The sequence below is a fragment of the Leuciscus leuciscus genome (genome assembly GCF_965113295.1).
Source record: "Leuciscus leuciscus genome assembly, contig: HAP1_SCAFFOLD_457, whole genome shotgun sequence".
In the NCBI taxonomy this organism is placed as follows: domain Eukaryota; kingdom Metazoa; phylum Chordata; class Actinopteri; order Cypriniformes; family Leuciscidae; genus Leuciscus; species Leuciscus leuciscus.
Genome location: NW_028118282.1, coordinates 25,690 through 50,981, shown reverse-complemented (window position 1 = coordinate 50,981; position 25,292 = coordinate 25,690). Strand labels below are relative to the sequence as shown.

General features: G+C 38.1%; 2 long non-coding RNA genes across 3 annotated transcripts; both read right to left on the bottom strand.

The window, feature by feature from the left end:
* Positions 1-3,602: 3,602 nt before the first annotated feature.
* LOC309491708 lies at positions 3,603-8,743 on the bottom strand. 2 transcript variants are annotated; one of them, XR_014203267.1, is made up of 5 exons: positions 8,635-8,743; positions 4,244-4,305; positions 4,115-4,162; positions 3,740-3,890; positions 3,603-3,668 (listed from the first exon to the last, which is right to left on the bottom strand). It is a non-coding gene; the product is annotated as an uncharacterized lncRNA (long non-coding RNA). The 2 variants fall into 2 exon arrangements; XR_014203268.1 differs by having other exon boundaries at positions 3,609-3,890.
* Positions 8,744-18,682: 9,939 nt separating this feature from the next.
* Positions 18,683-19,146, bottom strand: LOC309491707. The gene is made up of 3 exons (XR_014203266.1): positions 19,097-19,146; positions 18,968-19,015; positions 18,683-18,743 (listed from the first exon to the last, which is right to left on the bottom strand). It is a non-coding gene; the product is annotated as an uncharacterized lncRNA (long non-coding RNA).
* Between the last annotated feature and the right edge of the window lie 6,146 nt (positions 19,147-25,292).

Below are 25,292 nucleotides of genomic sequence, written 5' to 3'. Positions count from 1 at the left end.
TTTAAAATAATTGGTTTAAATGATCATTTATTTCTGTGATGCAAAGCTGAATTTTCAGGATCATTACTCCAGTCTATCACATGATCCTTTAGAAATAATTCTAATATGATGATTCATTATCAAAGTTGGAAACAGTTCTGCTGCTTAATATGTTTTCATAACCTGTGATACTTTTTTTAGGATACTTTGATGAATAAAAAGTAAAAAAAAATAAAAAAATAAAAAAAGCAATTTTTTTAAAAATAGAAATCTTTTGTAACAACAATATACACTACTGGTCAGTAATTTGAGGTCAGTATTTATTTTTTATTTATTTTTAAATAAATCAATACTTTTATTCAGCAAGGATGTGTTAAATTGATAAATAAAAGTGATAGTAAAGAAGATTTATATTATTAGAAATGATATATATTTTTTAATAAATGCAGTTCTTTTTAACCTTTTATTCATCATTAGGCAGCAGAACTGTTTCCAACACTCATAATAAATCAGAATATTAGAATGATTTCTGGGGCTGTTTACACCTGGCCACTTCATGCGTTTTCTCAGATCGGATAGCTATCCGATCATGAAAAGACCAGAGGCGCCTGTTTCAGAAAGGAGGTTAAGTGAAAACTCAGAGTATGTTAACCCTGAAATGAGGGAAACTCTGGGTTTTCTGTTTCAGAATGGGAGGTATGTTAAACCTGAGAAAGCAGAGTAAGTCAAGCCCGTTTCTGAAAGAGAGGTAACTTATACTCAGAGTCAGTTACCATGGTAACTTACTCTGTGAACCTAACCTGGCCGGGAGCAGGTTTTCTTCGGTAAACCCAGAGTTTCTTTCGGTCTCCTCCCCTTTTTTAAAGAGGAAGTGGTGTTTAAACACCTCATTCATTCTTTCAGTACATTTTTATTAATAAAATTAATCTTTAATTAATAAATACAATATTGCTATTTTTATTTTTATTTTATTTTTTATTTTTTATTTTTAAATAAGATGAAGTCTATTAACTCCTTAACTGGCAACTGAATATACAGTAGTAGATTAGAGTTACATAATGTAGTTCTAAACAAATTCTACAGAATTAAACTGTGGCATTTACTGAAAATCACTGAACTCTGTTCATCTGTGCAACAGAAGTTGATGGACCGTCCTCCTGCTGTTCTTCCCATTTATACTTAGCTTTAAACTTAGATTCTACTCCACATAAAAATGTGAAAAAATCTGAATGTGTAGATTGTTTGATGTGACACATAACATTATCCCCATCGTCCTGTGAAGATGAGTACACTTTATAACACTATTTGTCATAATTTCTGGTGTATTGAGTAGGCTACTTACAACTGCCTGCAGGTTTTGTTGGGACAGGAGGCTCCAAAAGACAGATATTACCATCGGAATCTGTTGGGACCAACAAAAAACCCAACCCAAAGTAAAATAAATGGAAATATCAAAAATAGCCTATATAAGAAATAACACATATGTAAACCTCTTACATTTTATGAAGGCCCTTGGATCTTCGGGAGTGACTGGCTCTGAAGTCCCTCCAGGAATTCCCCCAGCCAAAAATGCTGCTGCACTGCTAGACACTGGGATGCTATTTAGTTATTTAATATGTCAAATATTTGTAAATTCAGGTAGCCTACACCCATGATATGCTCAAACCTTACCTGATTGAATTATGTTCTTATATTTAATTTTCAGCTGCTGCCATGTTCTTTTAATACCTGCAGGATTGCACCCATGAAAATTAAAATTAGGTTGAATAACATACTGTTCTTCCAGTTTCACCTCTGATATTATAACAGTTGGGTAAGTTACTCTAAAATAGTTATTAATTACTAACTACAAATGACATCTTCAACCGTGTAATTAGATTCATGTAATAATGACTATCTTTAGAAAGTATTGGTCTACTTATTAATAAATCCCATATCAACCTCAACCACTTGAACAATACAAGGAGAGACAAGAAACTGCACTTTTAATGCTTTCAAATAAACAATATACAATTGCATGGATTATTCTTGAATTGACCAAAGTGTGTAGAGGGAGAAGGTTACATAAAAAATATACCTTTTAAAAATGTATGTTAAACATACAGAATTGTTCTATAGTCTAATGCAATTACATCAGATTTTACTTCAAATTACAGAAGAATTAAGAGTAATCCCTTTAATTAAATGACAGTATTTAGATGACTTGGTAATTAATTACACCCAACACTGTATAACTAATTAAAATGTAAACATACGCATTGACTCGAGCAACTATTTTCTCCCTAGCTAACTCTAGTTGTCCTTCGCTGCTGCAGCCGATATTTAAAAAATAATAATATGTCTTCTTACGCTTGCAGAAGCTGGTGAGAAATATGCAGACCTCTTTTTGTCTGGCGCTGTTACCATGGTGACTCATAATATCTGCACTCCATTGATAATGGCTTTTTATAGTGGTGGTGCACGCGCTTAACTCAGAGTCAGTCAACTCAGAGTTGATTGAACTAACTAATTTCCGCTGTTCTGTAACCGAAAACTCAGAGTTTCCCATCTCAGGGTAAGTCAACTCAGTTGAACCTCCTTTCTGAAACAGGCCCCAGGGGCCCGTTCTTCGTACGTCGCTAACTCAGTTAGCTGGATTTGATTGTTGGAGATTTGGCATGATCTTGGATTGTTTGGTTCTTCGACGCTCATCCTGGACTTGCTGTCATAGCAACAGGTGCCCAAGCTTAAACCTGCTCGGGAACAGGCTTATTTCATGTTAACAGGATTAGATCCCGGCTTTATAAGCGGAGGTGATACGGGAAGTCTTTCGCAGCCATGTCTTGTCCGTTTTTACGACAAGAACCTGTCGCTGAAGGTGGTCTCACGCTGCACAATCCACTGCCGCTTTCTGAGCATGCAGCCTGACATCAAACAATTCACCATTTACCTTGGAGAAGCGAGTCCAGAATATATCAAATAATACAAAAAGTAATGTAATCAAAAAGTATGCAGTTGACTGATTAAAAATATCTTAGATGGTGTGTGACTCCATGTCCTACATCACAAATGTGGAAGCAAAATGGCCTGGTTCTGTGCATGACTCCAGGATTTTCAGAGAGTCACATTTATGCACATTATTTGAACGTGGTAAGGAAATATTTAATATCAAGCTCACTGTATTACATACATTTATTCTGAGCCTAACAAAACTGCATTTTTCCAGGTGCTTACGACGGGATCCTGCTTGGTGACAGGGGCTATACCTGCAGGCAGTATTTCATGACGCCATTCCCTGACCCAAACCCCGGACCACAAACCCGTTTCAATGCAGCTCTAGCCAGGACAAGGGCACGCATTGAAATGACCTTTGGGCAACTAAAGGAAAGATTTCAGTGTCTGAGGGTTGCACCTGACAGGGCCTGTGACATTATTGTTGCATGTGCCATACTCCACAATAGTGCCACCATCAGAAAGGAGAGGACCCCTGTGGTGGAGGTGCAGCCTGATGATGACCTCCAGCCAGTGCACTTGGACCAACCTAGTGGCAGAGCTGCACGGGACAGAATTGTGGAACACCATTTTTTTTTTTTTTTTTTCAAAACAAAAACCTTCATTAAATGAATAGAAGACAAGACAACATGCTTAGTTCCTTGAGTTTTATTTCAATTATTCTTTGTCAAGAAAAGCCAATGATGGTCATCTTTTGCCTGCAATAAGATATATTGTTATCCAAGGTCAGCAATAGTACTCTGTGTGAAATAGTGTATTTAGCACTTACTCTGAAGTTCCTTTTGAAGCAACTCAATCTCTAGTGCCAGTTTTTTCTTCTTTAAGGTGTCAAGTTCTATTTCTCCCCTTCATTTTTCTGTTTTTTCAGGTCAAAATACTACATTTTCTGTTGTAGATTCCGTTTATATACGGATATCACCCTGTGCCATGTTTGGATAAAAAGAATAAAAAATAAAAAATTAAAAAAAAAGAACTGTCAACACAAGCCTCATGCAACAAAAATAAAAAGTACAAGTAGGTTACTACACTGCCCACCTCTGTATCACTTTGTGCAGTAGGCCTTTCCTCCTGCAACTCATATTGCAGTCAGAAATAATATGTACACAAGTTACTATAAAAGAAGTAAAGTTATTTATGCACTTACAAGTACTTCCTCCAAAGGACAGTCATCTGAGAGGGTTTCTTCACTGTCCTGTGCAATGGAAACAAATGGGCATTACAAAGTGTTGCACTTTCTTCCCTTTTGATGTAAAGTTAGAAAAAGTCCACTTACTGCACATATTTCAGCCACTACTTTCTTGGGAACAGGTACAAGTGTTGGTGTATTATGTAAAACTGCACAAAAGAGGAAACACAATGGCATTACAATGAACTACACTATATGAACAAATGTGATCAGTAACTCATGGCAAAATATTCTTACATTAAGTTCAGCAGTTTTCACCTTCACAAGTCAAAGCAATTGATCACTACTCAATATTTAACAGCTGAAATTACTGTACCAGCCATTTGGATTATATAGGCCTACTTAATTTAATGCGGCAAAAAAAAAGATATATTTTACAGTGTAGCAAGATCATTTAAAGCTCATTTACCAGTAATGAAGGTGTTGCTGCTACTGGTTCCTGGCTGTTGGTCTGAGGAAGAGCTGCCCCCAGGGATGCCCTCCACAATGGGTCGGTTCACATTTAACCCCAGGGCCAGCTCTACTGCTGGGGTATAATGTGGTATAATGTGAGGGAGCAGGACCACCACCTGTTTTTTTTTTTTTCAGCTCAGCCTTTTTCTTGGTTGCTGTTATAAACAGACAAACACATTTAACGGTGCTTTTCTTTTGTAAAAGAGACAAAGAACAGTAGAAGTAGAAAAGATTACCATTTTGAAGAATATTCTTGTACTTCCCTTTTACTTGTTCCCATGTTCTAGTGCAGTGTTCTTCAACCCTGCTCACGGAGGACCCCCAACACTGCTGGTTTTCTTTGTCTCCCTAATCAAACACACCGGATTCAATTCATCAACTCATTATCACATGGGTTAATGAACTGATGAGTTGAATCAGGTGTGTTTGATTAGGGAGACAAAGAAAACGTGCAGTGTTGGGGGTCCTCCAGGAGCAGGGTTGAAGAACACTGTTCTAGTGGGTCCTGAGGTGGCTCTGACATTAAGCAATTATGAAATGATTAAAATACAAGAATATACACTGTAATAAGTGATATAACCATAACATGGAACACTTACGCATTTCATTTGTCTGCTACTTTTTGCCAGCCCTCTCTCCTGGCTTTTGCACACTTTGAGGTGTTCCCTGGCGTTTTAATTAAGGTTTCATATTCTGCATAACCTTCAATAACTCTTGCTCTGCTGCGGAGAAAAACTGTGCGCGCTCTTTGGCCATGGTGAGCAGCCAATAGCAGCGTTGCTGATCAATGTTTCTACTATCGATACATATCCCCTTTTAAACCAGCGCATGAACGCGCAGTTATCTCAGATAACTCAATCCAGCTATACTAATCATAACTGGCAGGTGTGTTCGAAGAAACGAATTAGTCAGATCATGATTAGGCCGATGATATCACCTTGGATGTCTCATAATTTGATCTTGGATGTTTCAAGCAACGTACGAAGAACGGGCCCCAGTTGCTATGACAGCAAGTCCAGGATGAGCGTCGAAGAACTCAGTTAGCTGGATTTGATTGTTGGCGATTTGGCATGATCTTGGATTGTTTGGGTCTTCGACGCTCATCCTGGACTTGCTGTCATAGCAACTGGGGCCCGTTCTTCGTACGTTGCTTAAAACATCTGAGATCAAACGAGACATCCAAGATGATATCATCGTGCTAATCATGATCTGACTAATTTGGTTCTTCGAACACACCTGCCGGATATGATTAGTATAGCTGGATTGAGTTAGTGAGATAATTGCGCGTTCACGCGCTGGTTTAAAAGGGGATATGTATCGATAGTAGAAACATTGATCAGCAACGCTGCTATTGGCTGCTCACCATGGCCAAAGAGCGCGCTCAGTTTTTCAACGCAGCAGAGCAGGAATTTTTACTGGAAGGGTATGCAGAGTTTGAAAAATATAATTAAAACGCCAGGGAACACTGGGAATCAAAGTGTGCAAAAGCCAGGAGAGAGGGCTGGCAAAAAGTAACAGACAAATTAAATGCGTAAGTGTTCCATGTTATGGTTATATCACTTATTACAGTATATATTCTTGTATTTTAATCATTTCATAATTGCTTAATGTCAGAGCCACCTCAGGACCCACTAGAACATGGGAACAAGTAAAAGTGAAGTACAAGAATATTCTTCAAACTGGTAATCTTTTCTACTTCTACTGATTAGTCTCTTTTAGCAAAGACATTTTAAATGATGTGTTTGTCTGTTTATGGTTATCTGCAACCAAGGAAAAGGCGGAGCAGAAAAAAACAGGTGGTGGTCCTGCACCCCCACGTTATACCCCGGCAGAAGAGCTGGCCCTTGGGCTAAATGAGAACCGACCCATTGTGGAGGGCATTCCTGGGGGCAGCTCTTCCTTAAGGCCTATTTATACTTCTGCGTCGGACCTACGCCGGAGCCTCTACGCTGTAGGCAACGCGTTGGTTTTAATTTATACTTCTGCGTCGTTGTCCGCGTTGACGCGCAATTACTCATGCAGAGGGACCATGTGAAACCCGAGGGAGGGGTTCTAGCAGACCAATCACAGCGCTTGCGTCCGCGTAGAATTGACGCGTTGTTACATTTTTGGAGAGGTGCGCATCAGGGTACGCCAAAGGGTACGCGCGCTAAGCACAGCCTACGACGTAGCTACGGCGTAAGTTCGACGCAGAAGTATAAATAGGCCTTTAGACCTAAAGCCAGGGACCAGTAACAGCAACACCTTAATTACAGGTAAATGAGTTTTAAATCATCTTGCTACACTGTAAATAATTTGTTGCTGCATTAAATTATGTCTATAATCCAAATGGCTGGTACAGTATCAGCTCCGCTTATGAAGCCGGGATCTAATCCTGTTAACATGAAATAAGGATGAGCGTCGAAGAACCAAACAATCCCAGATCATGCCAAATCGCCAATAATCAAATCCAGCTAACTGAGTTAGCGGCGTACGAAGAACGGGCCCTGAGGTACGAAGAACTGAGATTTTGCGTTACAATAGTGCACTTTCTGAGATATATATTTTTTCTCGTGACTGGTGAGATTGTCGTTTACATGATTAATTTGTTGGAAACGCACACTTATTTTCGACTTGTCGGAGTCGGGCTTTAACTACAGCACAAACTGTTTGCATTGCCTTAAGATTATTTGCGAGTGGCTCTTTCCTTTACACTATTGGAGATGCGGAGAACTTGATGGAAAGTGCTGTCTGTCGTGTCATTCGGAGTTTACCTGGCGCTTTTAGGTTTAGAAAAACAGTTTTAGTTTTTTTTGTGGCATTTCCAAGCCACTTAAAGGAGCTGTATGTAGTTTTCAGCGGCCTCTAGCGGTGATGTTTCAGATTGCAACCAATAAGTTGACAAGCGCGTGCTCTTGCGCGTGCTCGAATTTAGGAGCGAGCACTGTGGATACCGGCCAGACTGAGACGCGTCACGCAACACACCAGAGAGAGCATCCCACAACATGCTAGAAACTCAGGTAAACTCCCACTGCAACGTTACAATAATAGGCTACTTTTATCAGCTTGACGTTGAACTAATGCTCCATGCTCGTACCATGATAAGAATGGAACCCTATCAACCGTGCCGAATTTTGCCACTGCAAGCACTACTTCACATTTTCTTCAGGAAATGTATACATTCTAGGTTTGTAGATAAGGTCTCTCCATGATTCAAACGCCCTGCCGATGTTGATCCGTGTTTTTTCACCCTAAGTTCATCCGATTCACGTCTGGCCTTTAATACGAGCTTCAGCAGAAAGAAAAAAACGTTTTATTGTTTTTTTTATCAATATGTGGAGTTTGTGTTGGAGTCTGTGTTGTGCTGGGAGCAGGTCGTTTCTTAGTGTTATCAGACATGTCATAAGTTGCATAAGTCATAAGTCCATGTCATAAGTTGCAGTGTCGTCGCTGTTGAGTGCAAAATCAGTAGGCTAGACGAGGCGAGAGGCTCGGGAGCGCTCCGCGCATGCAGGTGACGTCACTGGATTTCGCGGTAAATCCGACCCGGCACCTTCACATAAACATAAGAATACTTGCTTTCAGAGGTAATAGCAAAACCCGAAAAGTGGATCATTTTAATGTGATATTACAACCCCTTCACACACAGGCAATAAAAAAAGGATTCGTTTTAGTAGAAAAGCTACATACAGCACCTTTAAGACCCAATGTTGTAAAGCAGTTTTTTTTTTAAGCAGTTTTTTTTTAGGCTATCATCAGTTTTTATGAAGATCATGCATTCATGACCATGCCGATTACAGTATATGTTACTCAGGCTTCACTAACGTGATTGGTACCATAGACTATAGGCTAGACCAGGGGTCGGCAACCTAAGGCACGCGTGCCAAATGCGACTCTGATACTTTCCAGACAAGTTACATACTCTCCTGTCACTTGTTTCAAGAGCTTCACTTGGTCAAAAACCAAGTGATAACCTGTACAATGTAAAATTGTCAACATCAAATTATGTACTACATATTACAGCATTGTTTCAATACAAGACATACCAATGGACTCGCGCAGATTTCTGTCTTCTTTGGGCACCAGATGTTCCTTCCTCACCCGAAACAAAGGACTTATTCGATTAGCTTGCGTTGATATAAGGACTGGTCTTCCTTCTCTGCTGTAAAACAAGAAAGTCTCGACTTACTCTATGTGCAATTACTATTGTTCTTGAAACATAAATTAAGACAATTATAAATAAGTTAATTTACCATACGATTCAAGTCAAGTCAAGTCAAGTCAAGTTTATTTGTATAGCGCTTTTCACAATACAGATTGTATCTAAGCAGCTTCACAGTATTAAATTAAAATAATACAACAATGTTTGTTTCAAGAGGAATTTATTGATTGATAAAATTAAATTAAATATCCCCAAAATATCCCCAACTGAGCAAGCCAACAGTGGCAAGGAACCGAAAAACTCCATCAAGTGACCTAATGGTGTCCTAAAACTCCATCAGGTGACCTAATGGAGAAAAAAAACCTTGGGAGAACCCAGGCTCAGTCGGGGGCCAGTTCTCCTCTGGCATTTATGAGCTACAGGCCGGATTGTAGTTTGAACTGTAGGATTATATGAATGCCTGGCTGAAGAGATGCGACTTTAATCTAGTTTTAAACTGGGAGAGCGAGTCTGAGCAACGAACAGTATAGAACTCTGCATAACAGTGAGGAATACTCCCATTGGTGCACAGGGTGAGTAGGTCTTTTTTCTTTAAGGCACTGATCACTGGAGGATTTTCATACAATGAGCTGGGGGGTGTGGTTCTGGTGCCTCTGGTGCCTCTTGTTGCCTGTTGTGCCACCGTCAGTTTTCGGAAGGTTGGGGCGGTGAAATCATACTTGAAGAAGATTGTTTTTGGTTCATCTTTCGTGTAGCGGAACCATTTAATCTTCTGCCAATGAACTGATTGTCCCTCCTCATCTTTTGTTCTGTTTTTGAGTATGTGGTTGGAGAGGGACTTGAAGTACAGAAAGTCCTTGTGTCCAAGTTCATGTACACTATGGGTCGTTCTTTCTTTCCATTCTCACAAGTGTGTAGTAGCCATCATGGATGGCTACTAGACATGGAGTGTGATAGTGTGCATGCTGCAGTGGAAACTGCAAGAAGAAAAGTTTCTATTTACTCCCATTTCTATTTACTCCCATACTTCTATTTACTGATGGCTACTACACACTTGTGAGAATGGCAAGAAGGAACGACCCATACAGTGTACATGAACTTGAACACAAGGACTTTCTGGACTTCAAGTCCCTCTCCAACCACATACTCAAAAACAGAACAAAAGATGAGGAGGGACAATCAGTTCATTGGCAGAAGATTAAATGGTTCCGCTACACGAAAGATGAACCAAAAACAATCTTCTTCAAGTATGATTTCACCGCCCCAACCTTCCGAAAACTGACGGTGGCACAACAGGCAACAAGAGGCACCAGAACCACACACCCCAGCTCATTGTATGAAAATCCTCCAGTGATCAGTGCCTTAAAGAAAAAAGACCTACTCACCCTGTGCACCAATGGGAGTATTCCTCACTGTTATGCAGAGTTCTATAACACTCTGACAGTGGGCAGTGAGTGAACTTTTTAGTTCAACTAAAGTGAACTAAAAAGTGAAATGTGTAATAAACAAGAGAAATTAAACTGTTCGAAATTAAATGTTAAACTGTTTGACATGAATGTGAACTCATAAATGAGAATTGAAATTAAACGGTTAGAAATGAAATGTTAAACAGTTTGAAATGATGAAATGACTATGTATACAGTATTTTAAATAAAATGAAAAGTTATGAAGTTAGAGTGTTTTTAACCAATGTTTTGACCAATCATTTCTGCATTGATCAGCAGATACGACCTATTTTTCTTTAGAAGAATTGGAAATGTTTGGTGCCAAAAAGGCGTATTTGATGTTTTTGCCATATTTTCAAGATTTTGCAAGGTTTTAGAATATGTTCATCGTGTTAATATTCCATAATATGTTCACTTAAGAACTTACTCATATAAGTATGTATGTGGTTGCAATGTTGTGGTTGAAGGTTAATAAATACAGTTGATTGAAGTGTGGTCAAAATTTTGTTTTGGCTCTCCTGTAAAGTTTGTCAAATGCCACTTACGCCCCTCTGGTTCCAAGCCCTCGATATTTGGATATTGGAATAATAAATAAAGTAGCCTATCTTAATTTTACACAATGTTCCTGTTTTTTGTGTGTTTTTTTCTTTTTACTGTTTTCTAAGGGTTTCTTAATTTTAGACAAGTTGACCAGCACACATTACTGTATATGCAATGCAGTATAATGCATGTGTGTCGTATGTGACATATTTTGCACACAGGTAAAGGTGCCCAATATCAGTCATTTCTAAAGTAAAAAAAAAGTGTTTTGGAAAATAGCTCTTTATTTGATAATCATTAAAATTTGTTTTCTATACAGAGATATCGACATCGGCAAATATCGGTATCGGCCATAACCGCAATATTAATATCGGTTATCGGTATCGGCCTCAATTTTCACATCGGTGCATCACTAATTGTAATCAATACAATGCAATTAATATCAACTTTCTGACAGTGTGTGTACGAGTATACAAATATGTACGAGTATCGTACGAATTTGACAACTTGTTAAATCTTGTGAATTATTAAGACTTTCAGACTATCTTCGTACTGATTGGGCTATGGGTTTTGCGAGAAAAGGTTTAAGAAACAACAAATGCTTGATAAAATGTTTGATTTAGGGTTCGAACCAACACATGTATATACCATTGCGAATATTTGCCTTTGCAGCTGTCTGTCTCCTCCGTTTACTTGTCCTCAAACAATAATAGTCCGAAAGGTCCTTTTGGTCTTTTCAGCTGAAAAAAGAGAAAAATAAAATATCATTATGTTGTTTTACATCATTCCTGTGGTAAAAGCATGGTAAGCGTTGTGGTTAATGTGCATTTACAATAAGTATCACATTAAAACTACCAATAGTGTGGTAAAAGCATGGTAAGTTTTGTGATTACTGTCTTTTTACTACACTTACCACAGTAAAACTAATGTTAATGTGGTAAAAGCATGGTAAGTGTTGTTTGTACTGTGCTTCTACTACAAATACAACTTTGGAACTAATTGTACTACTTTTAATCTGATATGAATATGATTAACTGATTTAAGGTCTTTAGGCCTATGCTCACGTCATGTGACAGGCAGTGTAACTTAATCACCCTGTTTTGAATTAGAAAGCAATAAAACGCAAAGCCTCAGTGGACGGAGATGACAGATATAATGCCGTGACTGAACGTGAGCTAATCTGATTAATATCGACAAACAGAAAATACATTATATATCACACATTATTCGGACAGCGTATTTACTACTTACCAACATCTGACACACGTGAACTGATGCCAAATATCGCGATTTGTTCGGAACGAGACTTCTTCAGGCTTCTAAGGGTTTGAAACTTGCTGGCCCAGAAAAGTTCATTAAACACATCGTTAATATAGTCCAATTTAGTCATTTAATCAAAAATATCTTAATTTGTGTTCCGAAGATGAACGAAGGGGTTGGAACAACATGAGGGTGAGGAATTACTGACAGAATTTTCATTTTCATACTTAATAATCGTGACCGCCAATAGCAGCGCTTACTGATCGTGACGTGGGCCAATAGCAAAGCAGAATCATTGTGGGAAATACCGACTGTATTAACGAATAAAGGTACAATTTGTGTTCTTATCGTGTTTAACACATCTGTATTTGCCCGCGCGAGTATATCCAACTTCAAAAATCGCAGCTTGAATTCAATTTACAGTTACCGTCGAAGAGAAACACAGGGCTTATCTGCCCTATATAAATAACCGCCTGTACACTCTTTAGAATGTGGAGGGTAGGGCGATGAGGCTGCGAGCTACACCTATGAACCATTGAATCACTTTGCTGGCTGGTGCACCGGCTAATCGTGGTTGCCTTGATGCACTTGCTGATCTGGCCGGGTTGACACTCATCGGATGCCTTCCACAAATGGTTTTTTGACACTTTTTGCCTTGTTTCTTCATCATAATGACACAATCAAATCATTCAATCATTTTAAATATTTACAATCTGAAAATTATTCTCTTTCGGAATGAAAGAGGACATTTAAAAAAGGGTGCAGCTTGGTTTTTTGCTTTAAAAAAAATAAACAAAAAAACACAAATGGCTGGATTTTGTTTTACAAATCTATTGTTGTCATCAAATAATAGTATTAGAAAATTGGACCACATTTCCGATCGGTTTTTAATTTGTAATATTTATTTATACGTTTATTGTATTTCATTTGACTGATCAAGTCATAGATATATACACTAGACGTGGCCTTGGCTAAGGCAGTTGATTGGAACGAATGCCTTACATATATTAATTAATTAATTAGCAAAACTTGGACACTAAATATTTCATATTCAATTATTTTAATGATCACAATTAAAGTTTTCATTTTATTAACTGAACAAGCGCAACATTCAGCATTCAATCAAATATTATAAAATATGTATTATTATTAATAATCTTATTTCAACATAATATCTCGTTATTTTCGACATAATATGTGTGGGTGCAACAAGCAAGATGTGCATTTGTAAATCCGGTGACGCGTGCATTGATTTTTATTAATAATCTAGTGTTTTCTGACAGTGTCGACTCGGCTGCAAAGATGAAGTTGACGATCGCCGTATAGTGAACGCGCCTATAGAGAGAAATGCACATAATGGATTACATAATCAGAGAGTAGCCTTTTTCTTTTCGTTTTGAATTATTTCGTTTAAAGACATTTCAAGCTTTGTGTATTTGATGTATTTCTCATGTCTGTGTGTGAGGCATACAATGAGTTTCGTTAAGTTAGGATGAGATGCGCTCCAGTTAACGTGCAATGCAAGATTATCTTTTTTTTTATTATTATTTATTAAATCTTATTTATCTTATTTATTAAATACAGGCTGATGAAAAATGTATTAAAATTAAGATACAATTTATACAAAACGAAATTCACTTTTACTCGTGCTGTTCACTTTTCATAAATCAACATACATGGGGAAAAAAATAACATTATAACATTTGAACAAATATGAAAATAAATGCGCTTATTTAATGGCTACAACAGTATAGGCCTACAGACTCTCTATTTGTACAAATTGCTGCACATTCATTTAATTCTGAATTTTGCACACACAAGTTGATAGGCATTTGTTCAAATCAAGTTCATGATAATTGTGCGTGCATTTATTAATCATTATGATACTAAAATCATAACAAAGTAGGTTATGCTATGTACAAAAAAATCAGATGAGCCCAGAATATTCCAAACTGCCGTAGCCAAGGCGACATCTAGTCATAGGGTCCGTGCACTTTTTGATCATTTCATTTCCTGTTTAGAATGGAATAAGGAGAAATGAAAACCAGCTCGTTTATTCGTTTTTTTTTTGGCTAGATTTTGGCTAGATTTTTCATTTTTCGTTTATGGTTTACAAGTCGGTTTATGGGTTCGATATTTCATTTGCACACGTGGGCGGCGCTGAAACGCCCCTTTCATCTGATTGGTCAAACCGCTCCGCCTTCAGTAAGCTGTGAGCTTTTCTTTCTGTCAGGCAGAATAAGAGTCAGTAGGCTACGAGTGCGGCACTGACAAATGCCCTTTAATGAAATAATGTCTGAAACCACCACTCACTGTTAACTACACACACTATTTGATTTAGAAATATGTTGCTGGTCACGTAATTCGTGCTGCTGCGACTTGCAAGCAACCCCATTAATGAGAGCCACAGTATATGACAGATTATATTAGCATATTTCCCATTGATAAATACAGTGCAAATAGTTCCGTCTCTTTGGATAAAAGGGAAGTGGAAATAAAAATCAATAATAGGCTGAACTGTACCATGATAATATGTCCGTAACATTTACCACTCTAGTCTTTTATTTACATCAAAAGGCAGGTAGGCGTGTGTGACATATAGCCTATGGGCTATAAATAATTTTGAATAGAAATAAAGTTTATATTTTTTGAATTTAAGCATGTGTAGCCTACTCAGTTCACATGAAAAGAAAGAGACAGAAAAGAGAGAAGCCAGAATCAGTGAACGTAAATTAAATACTGACAAAATTACCAGGTTTGGGATTAATTGTTATTATTATTATGAGAAATTGACTCCGCCTAGAACTTTGATGCTTCACCAAACTCAGCTCAGACCCTCAGACTGGTCTAACTTGCTTCTAACTGGTCAGACTTTCCCAAAAAATCCATCGACTTGAGTTATCTGAGCAATGAAGGCCGTAATACTTAATGCTGTCCACTAGAGGGGGCGACAGGATAATAAGTGTTTTCTACTCTCTTTCCCTGTTTGCATCAGTTTAAATGACAAATAAATGCATGAATTTCATTATGATAACAGGTTAAACGTCGTAATTAGCCAGCATAGGACGCAAATGAAAATACAATTTGATATTTGTGATATTTAAACTGTGTATTATTAATAAATATTGTTTCATATCTTGTTCATGCTTTATACATTTTAACCAGTGCTAATTTAAATAAAATGAATGAATAGAACTATATAATAATTAATTATAATATGGTAACTTTGGTCCAAAGTAATCTGTGATAAACAGTGTATAGGCCTACTATGTTTCATCTGCTTATTTATTATAGTCAAAATAATCCAGCAATTATGTTTTATCGAATGTTATTCGAATTCAAGATGTAGAAGCTCAGATCAATAATGAGGCGTACAGGCCATAAATAACAAATAGACATTACAACATTTTTATTATTCATAAGAATTTAAGTTAATAACATCTAAAACAAAGAATACATGTATTACAGGGCAAGTATAAGTATTAGTATTTTTAATGTTTTTGAAAGAAGTTTCCTCTGCTCATCAAGCCTGCATTTATTTGATCAAAAATACAGAAAAAAAAGTAATATTGTGATATATTTTTACAATTTAAAATAATTGGTTTAAATGATCATTTATTTCTGTGATGCAAAGCTGAATTTTCAGGATCATTACTCCAGTCTATCACATGATCCTTTAGAAATAATTCTAATATGATGATTCATTATCAAAGTTGGAAACAGTTCTGCTGCTTAATATGTTTTCATAACCTGTGATACTTTTTTTAGGATACTTTGATGAATAAAAAGTAAAAAAAATAAAATAAATAAAAAAAGCAATTTTTTTAAAAATAGAAATCTTTTGTAACAACAATATACACTACTGGTCAGTAATTTGAGGTCAGTATTTATTTTTTATTTATTTTTAAATAAATCAATACTTTTATTCAGCAAGGATGTGTTAAATTGATAAATAAAAGTGATAGTAAAGAAGATTTATATTATTAGAAATGATATATATTTTTTAATAAATGCAGTTCTTTGTAACCTTTTATTCATCAAATATATTAGGCAGCAGAACTGTTTCCAACACTCATAATAAATCAGAATATTAGAATGATTTCTGGGGCTGTTTACACCTGGCCACTTCATGCGTTTTCTCAGATCGGATAGCTATCCGATCGTGAAAAGACCAGGGGCGCCTGTTTCAGAAAGGAGGTTAAGTGAAAACTCAGAGTATGTTAACCCTGAAATGAGGGAAACTCTGGGTTTTCTGTTTCAGAATGGGAGGTATGTTAAACCTGAGAAAGCAGAGTAAGTCAAGCCCGTTTCTGAAAGAGAGGTAACTTATACTCAGAGTCAGTTACCATGGTAACTTACTCTGTGAACCTAACCTGGCCGGGAGCAGGTTTTCTTCGGTAAACCCAGAGTTTCTTTCGGTCTCCTCCCCTTTTTTAAAGAGGAAGTGGTGTTTAAACACCTCATTCATTCTTTCAGTACATTTTTATTAATAAAATTAATCTTTAATTAATAAATACAATATTGCTATTTTTACTGTTTTTTTTTTTTTTCAATTTTTTAAATAAGATGAAGTCTATTAACTCCTTAACTGGCAACTGAATATACAGTAGTAGATTAGAGTTACATAATGTAGTTCTAAACAAATTCTACAGAATTAAACTGTGGCATTTACTGAAAATCACTGAACTCTGTTCATCTGTGCAACAGAAGTTGATGGACCGTCCTCCTGCTGTTCTTCCACTTTGGGGGCGGGGGGAGAGATAAGACTACCCATTTATACTTAGCTTTAAACTTAGATTCTACTCCACATAAAAATGTGAAAAAATCTGAATGTGTAGATTGTTTGATGTGACACATAACATTATCCCCATCGTCCTGTGAAGATGAGTACACTTTATAACACTATTTGTCATAATTTCTGGTGTATTGAGTAGGCTACTTACAACTGCCTGCAGGTTTTGTTGGGACAGGAGGCTCCAAAAGACACTGGGATGCTATTTAGTTATTTAATATGTCAAATATTTGTAAATTCAGGTAGCCTACACCCATGATATGCTCAAACCTTACCTGATTGAATTATGTTCTTATATTTAATTTTCAGCTGCTGCCATGTTCTTTTAATACCTGCAGGATTGCACCCATGAAAATTAAAATTAGGTTGAATAACATACTGTTCTTCCAGTTTCACCTCTGATATTATAACAGTTGGGTAAGTTACTCTAAAATAGTTATTAATTACTAACTACAAATGACATCTTCAACCGTGTAATTAGATTCATGTAATAATGACTATCTTTAGAAAGTATTGGTCTACTTATTAATAAATCCCATATCAACCTCAACCACTTGAACAATACAAGGAGAGACAAGAAACTGCACTTTTAATGCTTTCAAATAAACAATATACAATTGCATGGATTATTCTTGAATTGACCAAAGTGTGTAGAGGGAGAAGGTTACATAAAAAATATACCTTTTAAAAATGTATGTTAAACATACAGAATTGTTCTATAGTCTAATGCAATTACATCAGATTTTACTTCAAATTACAGAAGAATTAAGAGTAATCCCTTTAATTAAATGACAGTATTTAGATGACTTGGTAATTAATTACACCCAACACTGTATAACTAATTAAAATGTAAACATACGCATTGACTCGAGCAACTATTTTCTCCCTAGCTAACTCTAGTTGTCCTTCGCTGCTGCAGCCGATATTTAAAAAATAATAATATGTCTTCTTACGCTTGCAGAAGCTGGTGAGAAATATGCAGACCTCTTTTTGTCTGGCGCTGTTACCATGGTGACTCATAATATCTGCACTCCATTGATAATGGCTTTTTATAGTGGTGGTGCACACGCTTAACTCAGAGTCAGTCAACTCAGAGTTGATTGAACTAACTAATTTCCGCTGTTCTGTAACCGAAAACTCAAGAGTTTCCCATCTCAGGGTAAGTCAACTCAGTTGAACCTCCTTTCTGAAACAGGCCCCAGGGGCCCGTTCTTCGTACGTCGCTAACTCAGTTAGCTGGATTTGATTGTTGGAGATTTGGCATGATCTTGGATTGTTTGGTTCTTCGACGCTCATCCTGGACTTGCTGTCATAGCAACAGGTGCCCAAGCTTAAACCTGCTCGGGAGCAGGCTTATTTCATGTTAACAGGATTAGATCCCGGCTTTATAAGCGGAGGTGATACGGGAAGTCTTTCGCAGCCATGTCTTGTCCGTTTTTACGACAAGAACCTGTCGCTGAAGGTGGTCTCACGCTGCACAATCCACTGCCGCTTTCTGAGCATGCAGCCTGACATCAAACAATTCGCAGCCTGATGATGACCTCCAGCCAGTGCACTTGGACCAACCTAGTGGCAGAGCTGCACGGGACAGAATTGTGGAACACCATTTTTTTTTTTTTTTTTTCAAAACAAAAACCTTCATTAAATGAATAGAAGACAAGACAACATGCTTAGTTCCTTGAGTTTTATTTCAATTATTCTTTGTCAAGAAAAGCCAATGATGGTCATCTTTTGCCTGCAATAAGATATATTGTTATCCAAGGTCAGCAATAGTACTCTGTGTGAAATAGTGTATTTAGCACTTACTCTGAAGTTCCTTTTGAAGCAACTCAATCTCTAGTGCCAGTTTTTCTTCTTTAAGGTGTCAAGTTCTATTTCTCCCCTTCATTTTTCTGTTTTTTCAGGTCAAAATACTACATTTTCTGTTGTAGATTCCGTTTATATACGGATATCACCCTGTGCCATGTTTGGATAAAAAGAATAAAAAAATATAAAAAAATTAAAAAGAACTGTCAACACAAGCCTCATGCAACAAAAATAAAAAGTACAAGTAGGTTACTACACTGCCCACCTCTGTATCACTTTGTGCAGTAGGCCTTTCCTCCTGCAACTCATATTGCAGTCAGAAATAATATGTACACAAGTTACTATAAATGAAGTAAAGTTATTTATGCACTTACAAGTACTTCCTCCAAAGGACAGTCATCTGAGAGGGTTTCTTCACTGTCCTGTGCAATGGAAACAAATGGGCATTACAAAGTGTTGCACTTTCTTCCCTTTTGATGTAAAGTTAGAAAAAGTCCACTTACTGCACATATTTCAGCCACTACTTTCTTGGGAACAGGTACAAGTGTTGGTGTATTATGTAAAACTGCACAAAAGAGGAAACACAATGGCATTACAATGAACTACACTATATGAACAAATGTGATCAGTAACTCATGGCAAAATATTCTTACATTAAGTTCAGCAGTTTTCACCTTCACAAGTCAAAGCAATTGATCACTACTCAATATTTAACAGCTGAAATTACTGTACCAGCCATTTGGATTATATAGGCCTACTTAATTTAATGCGGCAAAAAAAAAGATATATTTTACAGTGTAGCAAGATCATTTAAAGCTCATTTACCAGTAATGAAGGTGTTGCTGCTACTGGTTCCTGGCTGTTGGTCTGAGGAAGAGCTGCCCCCAGGGATGCCCTCCACAATGGGTCGGTTCACATTTAACCCCAGGGCCAGCTCTACTGCTGGGGTATAATGTGGTATAATGTGAGGGAGCAGGACCACCACCTGTTTTTTTTTTTTTCAGCTCAGCCTTTTTCTTGGTTGCTGTTATAAACAGACAAACACATTTAACGGTGCTTTTCTTTTGTAAAAGAGACAAAGAACAGTAGAAGTAGAAAAGATTACCATTTTGAAGAATATTCTTGTACTTCCCTTTTACTTGTTCCCATATTCTAGTGCAGTGTTCTTCAACCCTGCTCCCGGAGGACCCCCAACACTGCTGGTTTTCTTTGTCTCCCTAATCAAACACACCGGATTCAATTCATCAACTCATTATCACATGGGTTAATGAGCTGATGAGTTGAATCAGGTGTGTTTGATTAGGGAGACAAAGAAAACGTGCAGTGTTGGGGGTCCTCCAGGAGCAGGGTTGAAGAACACTGTTCTAGTGGGTCCTGAGGTGGCTCTGACATTAAGCAATTATGAAATGATTAAAATACAAGAATATACACTGTAATAAGTGATATAACCATAACATGGAACACTTACGCATTTCATTTGTCTGCTACTTTTTGCCAGCCCTCTCTCCTGGCTTTTGCACACTTTGAGGTGTTCCCTGGCGTTTTAATTAAGGTTTCATATTCTGCATAACCTTCAATAACTCTTGCTCTGCTGCGGAGAAAAACTGTGCGCGCTCTTTGGCCATGGTGAGCAGCCAATAGCAGCGTTGCTGATCAATGTTTCTACTATCGATACATATCCCCTTTTAAACCAGCGCATGAACGCGCAGTTATCTCAGATAACTCAATCCAGCTATACTAATCATAACTGGCAGGTGTGTTCGAAGAAACGAATTAGTCAGATCATGATTAGGCCGATGATATCACCTTGGATGTCTCATAATTTGATCTTGGATGTTTCAAGCAACGTACGAAGAACGGGCCCCAGTTGCTATGACAGCAAGTCCAGGATGAGCGTCGAAGAACTCAGTTAGCTGGATTTGATTGTTGGCGATTTGGCATGATCTTGGATTGTTTGGGTCTTCGACGCTCATCCTGGACTTGCTGTCATAGCAACTGGGGCCCGTTCTTCGTACGTTGCTTAAAACATCTGAGATCAAACGAGACATCCAAGATGATATCATCGTGCTAATCATGATCTGACTAATTTGGTTCTTCGAACACACCTGCCGGATATGATTAGTATAGCTGGATTGAGTTAGTGAGATAATTGCGCGTTCACGCGCTGGTTTAAAAGGGGATATGTATCGATAGTAGAAACATTGATCAGCAACGCTGCTATTGGCTGCTCACCATGGCCAAAGAGCGCGCTCAGTTTTTCAACGCAGCAGAGCAGGAATTTTTACTGGAAGGGTATGCAGAGTTTGAAAAATATAATTAAAACGCCAGGGAACACTGGGAATCAAAGTGTGCAAAAGCCAGGAGAGAGGGCTGGCAAAAAGTAACAGACAAATTAAATGCGTAAGTGTTCCATGTTATGGTTATATCACTTATTACAGTATATATTCTTGTATTTTAATAATTTCATAATTGCTTAATGTCAGAGCCACCTCAGGACCCACTAGAACATGGGAACAAGTAAAAGTGAAGTACAAGAATATTCTTCAAACTGGTAATCTTTTCTACTTCTACTGATTAGTCTCTTTTAGCAAAGACATTTTAAATGATGTGTTTGTCTGTTTATGGTTATCTGCAACCAAGGAAAAGGCGGAGCAGAAAAAAACAGGTGGTGGTCCTGCACCCCCACGTTATACCCCGGCAGAAGAGCTGGCCCTTGGGCTAAATGAGAACCGACCCATTGTGGAGGGCATTCCTGGGGGCAGCTCTTCCTTAAGGCCTATTTATACTTCTGCGTCGGACCTACGCCGGAGCCTCTACGCTGTAGGCAACGCGTTGGTTTTAATTTATACTTCTGCGTCGTTGTCCGCGTTGACGCGCAATTACTCATGCAGAGGGACCATGTGAAACCCGAGGGAGGGGTTCTAGCAGACCAATCACAGCGCTTGCGTCCGCGTAGAATTGACGCGTTGTTACATTTTTGGAGAGGTGCGCATCAGGGTACGCCAAAGGGTACGCGCGCTAAGCACAGCCTACGACGTAGCTACGGCGTAAGTTCGACGCAGAAGTATAAATAGGCCTTTAGACCTAAAGCCAGGGACCAGTAACAGCAACACCTTAATTACAGGTAAATGAGTTTTAAATCATCTTGCTACACTGTAAATAATTTGTTGCTGCATTAAATTAAGTATGTCTATAATCCAAATGGCTGGTACAGTATCAGCTCCGCTTATGAAGTCGGGATCTAATCCTGTTAACATGAAATAAGCTTGCGCACCTGTTGCTATGACAGCAAGTCCAGGAGGAGCGTCGAAGAACCAAACAATCCCAGATCATGCCAAATCGCCAATAATCAAATCCAGCTAACTGAGTTAGCGACGTACGAAGAACGGGCCCCAGGTGCGCAAGCTTAAACCTGCTCGGGAGCAGGCTTATTTCATGTTAACAGGATTAGACTGCGGCTTCATAAGCGGAGCTGATACGGGAAGTCCAGCGCTTATGAAGCCGGGATCTAATCCTGTTAACATGAAATAAGCTTGCGCACCTGTTGCTATGACAGCAAGTCCAGGATGAGCGTCGAAGAACCAAACAATCCCAGATCATGCCAAATCGCCAATAATCAAATCCAGCTAACTGAGTTAGCGACGTACGAAGAACGGGCCCTGAGGTACGAAGAACTGAGATTTTGCGTTACAATAGTGCACTTTCTGAGATATATATTTTTTCTCGTGACTGGTGAGATTGTCGTTTACATGATTAATTTGTTGGAAACGCACACTTATTTTCGACTTGTCGGAGTCGGGCTTTAACTACAGCACAAACTGTTTGCATTGCCTTAAGATTATTTGCGAGTGGCTCTTTCCTTTACACTATTGGAGATGCGGAGAACTTGATGGAAAGTGCTGTCTGTCGTGTCATTCGGAGTTTACCTGGCGCTTTTAGGTTTAAAAAAACAGTTTTAGGTTTTTTTGTGGCATTTCCAAGCCACTTAAAGGAGCTGTATGTAGTTTTCAGCGGCCTCTAGCGGTGATGTTTCAGATTGCAACCAATAAGTTGACAAGCGCGTGCTCTTGCGCGTGCTCAAATTTATGAGCGAGCACTGTGGATACCGGCCAGACTGAGACGCGTCATGCAACACACCAGAGAGAGCATCCCACAACATGCTAGAAACTCAGGTAAACTCCCACTGCAACGTTACAATAATAGGCTACTTTTATCAGCTTGACGTTGAACTAATGCTCCATGCTCGTACCATGATAAGAATGGAACCCTATCAACCGTGCCGAATTTTGCCACTGCAAGCACTACTTCACATTTTCTTCAGGAAATGTATACATTCTAGGTTTGTAGATAAGGTCTCTCCATGATTCAAACGCCCTGCCGATGTTGATCCGTGTTTTTTCACCCGAAGTTCATCCGATTCACGTCTGGCCTTTAATACGAGCTTCAGCAGAAAGAAAAAAACGTTTTATTGTTTTTTTTATCAATATGTGGAGTTTGTGTTGGAGTCTGTGTTGTGCTGGGAGCAGGTCGTTTCTTAGTGTTATCAGACATGTCATAAGTTGCATAAGTCACAAGTCCATGTCATAAGTTGCAGTGTCGTCGCTGTTGAGTGCAAAATCAGTAGGCTAGACGAGGCGAGAGGCTCGGGAGCGCTCCGCGCATGCAGGTGACGTCACTGGATTTCGCGGTAAATCCGACCCGGCACCTTCACATAAACATAAGAATACTTGCTTTCAGAGGTAATAGCAAAACCCGAAAAGTGGATCATTTTAATGTGATATTACAACCCCTTCACACACAGGCAATAAAAAAAGGATTCGTTTTAGTAGAAAAGCTACATACAGCACCTTTAAGACCCAATGTTGTAAAGCAGTTTTTTTTTTAAGCAGTTTTTTTTTAGGCTATCATAATTTTTTATGAAGATCATGCATTCATGACCATGCCGATTACAGTATATGTTACTCAGGCTTCACTAACGTGATTGGTACCATAGACTATAGGCTAGACCAGGGGTCGGCAACCTAAGGCACGCGTGCCAAATGCGACTCTGATACTTTCCAGACAAGTTACATACTCTCCTGTCACTTGTTTCAAGAGCTTCACTTGGTCAAAAACCAAGTGATAACCTGTACAATGTAAAATTGTCAACATCAAATTATGTACTACATATTACAGCATTGTTTCAATACAAGACATACCAATGGACTCGCGCAGATTTCTGTCTTCTTTGGGCACCAGATGTTCCTTCCTCACCCGAAACAAAGGACTTATTCGATTAGCTTGCGTTGATATACAGGGTTTCTGCAGGGTTTGGTCAGTCAAATTTAAGACTTTTTAAGACCTTTTTATGACCATTATGATTGAAATTTATGACCTACACGAATTACGAAAAATCATTAAAATTCCTTTCAAAAGTTTTTTTTTTTTAATTGACTTTCATTGAAAGTAACAAGATGTATTATTTAAATGCCTAAAGACAGCTCCAACGCCTTCTTACCCAGTGTGCAATATGCTTGATACTGATTATTTGCAACAGGCTTGAGCCAACTACTAAACACACCATCTTTGAGCCATGGCTCGTTAAATGTACACTTTCCCATTGTGATAGACCGGGAGATTTCAGTTAGGGCTGGGCAATTCACGATAATTGTTTTATATTAGTCAATATCGATAATTATCACGATAAATGTCAAATCTTTATTTCTTTCAAGTTTAAAGGCAGACTGTTACTTCTAAGTGAAAGTTGTAGAAACCAGAGCTTTAATTGTGGTTTTAAACTAACTTTACTCTTTATTGTCAGAAAATATAATGACAAACACTTGCTAAAACAGGTGAACATTTCACAAATCTGAGGTAGGACATTCAAACATTTGTCATTTGTCCTTAACAAAATAAATATATTTATTGGGAAAATAATTACTTAGTTTCTGCATGTGCTAATAGGGGCCAAGTCTTGAAACAGGTTTGTGTTGCCTAACTTTGATGGCACATATCTTCAGGAAATGTATGAAAAACAGTAGCCTAAATACATTATTAAATACTGTAAATATTCCATTAGTCCTTTAATACATTATCAGCACTAATAATATAATAAAATTCAATATGTATATCCCACATGGTGCAGTTAATATTACTAGGCTAACGTTACAGTAAATCCATGATAAATGATGGGAGATTGTAGACGGAAAAGCCTTCAGACTGTATCGTTGTGCAGAGTTTCTCCTGTTGGTCAGCGCTGTTTAATCTGCCTTTAAACTGGTTTAAATCACTGAGACAGTGTGTTCTTCGCTGAATTCAAGCACTTCTCACTGGATCTTGTGACCGAGACCGATCAGAGTAAACGCATCAGTTCTATTGAGCTCGCGCTGCGCTGCCGTTTGGACTTGGAGCCGAGCGGGTAAATGGTTCGTGTGGCGCGCGTTTCAAATGAGCGTTCCGCTTTTGGCGCATTTAACCTGTGCATTTAACATTATGCCGCCAGCGCATTTTCAGGGGGAAAAAGCAATGGTAGAACCAACGAATGAACGAGCATATCAATTTAAGACGTGGCTAAATGAAATTTATGACCTTGTATGGAAAATCCGGACGTTTTTATGACTTTTTATGGCCTAAAATTCAGATTATTAAATTTAAGACGTTTTATGACTTTTTATGACTCCGCGGAAACCCTGGATATAAGGACTGGTCTTCCTTCTCTGC